At 40.8% G+C, this 1,902-nt stretch overlaps 1 pseudogene; it reads left to right on the top strand.

Annotated features, from left to right (window-relative positions):
* Positions 1–775: 775 nt before the first annotated feature.
* Positions 776–1,463, top strand: LOC143680604 (insulin-like growth factor 2 mRNA-binding protein 3 pseudogene; annotated as a pseudogene).
* Positions 1,464–1,902: the final 439 nt, after the last annotated feature.

Genomic DNA, 1,902 nt, shown 5'->3' with positions numbered 1-1,902 from the left:
TACATTGAAATGACATAAGACATCTAATTTTAATCCACAACTAAGTGCACTCTTCTTTCTATGCAGCGTATCATTCGGTGGCGACTGCGCAATCTGAAGTATTTCAGATCTTCTCACTATGGGACGTACAACCGACATGTGGTCTAGCCAGGATCCTATGTGACTGACAGTGACATCTGCCTTTGAGCTGACAATATGTCACCGTATTGTTAAACCAAAGCTTTTTTTCTTAAATCAGAAAAGATAATTAATTAACACTATAATAGAAAAACAGTTTTAAAATAAAATTGAGGAAAGATTTTCCCATCAATAAAGTTTGGGTTGGTAGCAAGGCTTTTCTTTTCTGTCTTTTTTTTTTTTATACCTAGTAAGGAGAAGCAAGAACTTTGGGATCTGATTTTCGCTCCTCATTGTTGTCCGTGGTTTTTACAGTGTATGTTGTGTATTTTAAAGGCAAGAAGACCGAGGAACAAAACAGGCCAGATCCATCCAGTACCATGAGTTGTTTTAATTTTTTGTTTTTCTCTTAATTTTTTTTAAACAATCAATCTTGACAACGAACAAACTATCTATCGGAAACCTCAGCGAGAACACCGGCCCCTCAGGCCTAGAACTTATCTTCAAGGATGCCAAGATTCCGGTGTCGGGACCTTCCTGGGGAAGACAGGCTATGCGTTTGTGGACTGCTCTTGGGAGGAGAGCTGGGCCCTCAAGGAGTTGATGCTTTCAGGAATTGGCTCTCTGTAATCTGGACACTCTATTACCATTAAAGAGAATGTTGACACGTGCCAGAGCTGAGGAAGAGATAATGAAGAAAATCAGGGAGTCCTATGAAAATGATACTGCCTCCATGCACCTTCAAGCACATTAAATTCCTGGATTAAATCTGAATGCCTTGGGTCTGTTTCCACCCACTTCAGAGATACTGCCTCAGTGCTCCCTTCAGCTGACTCCTCCCTATCCACATTGATTGTGAGCAATCAGAAACAGAGACTGTTCATCTGTTTATTCCAGCTCTGTCATTCCATGCTATTACTGGTAAGCACACACAGCACATTACACAGCTTCCTTGCAGGAACTTCTATTAAGATGGCTCCAGCTGAAGCACTAGATGCTCAGGTACGGATGGTGATTCTCGCTGGACCTCCAGAGGTTCAATTCAAGGCTCAGGGAAGAATTCATGCAAAAATTAAAGAAGAGAATTTTGTTAGTCCTAAAGGAGAGGTGAAACTGGAAGCTCATATCAGAGTGCCATCCTTTACTGCTAGCAGAGTTATTGGAAAAGGAGGCAAAATGGTGAATGAGCTCCAGAATTTGTCAAGGGCAGAAGCTGCTTCCCTCACAACCAGACACCTGATGAGAATGACCAAGTAGTTGTCAAAATAACTGGTCACTTTTCTGCTTGCCAGGTTGTCCAGAGAAAAATTCACGAAATTCTGACTCAGGTAAAGCAGCACAAATAGCAGAAGGCTCTGCAAAGTGGATCACCTCAGGCAAGATGGAAATAAAGGCTCAGGAAATAGCCCACCACAGAGGCAGATGCCAAACCAAAGACAGAATGCTTAACCAACAGATGGGTGCTGAACCCCTATCCAGAAACACATGCACAAGTTTTTACCTAGCCAGTCGTTTCTTTGAGGACCATGCAACTTTTGAACTGCTTCTGTGAGAATGTATACTTTATGCTCTCTGATATGTATGACACCCAGCATTAAAATATATATATATATAAGGGGGGAGGGAGAGAGAAAAGCTCTGCACTTACCTTTTGTTATATTCTCACAGTGTAACAAATATTCTAATTTTTTCTTAATATTTTGCCAAAAATGCCAAAGACTGCTATAATGATACACTGACTAAAGTCATCCAATAAATTAAAATGGATTGCTCCTAAGTCCAATT

The sequence above is a fragment of the Tamandua tetradactyla genome, chromosome 1, assembly GCF_023851605.1.
Source record: "Tamandua tetradactyla isolate mTamTet1 chromosome 1, mTamTet1.pri, whole genome shotgun sequence".
NCBI lineage: Eukaryota > Metazoa > Chordata > Mammalia > Pilosa > Myrmecophagidae > Tamandua > Tamandua tetradactyla.
The sequence above is the reverse complement of the archived record's forward strand: the minus strand, read 5'-3'. Positions and strand labels throughout refer to the sequence as shown.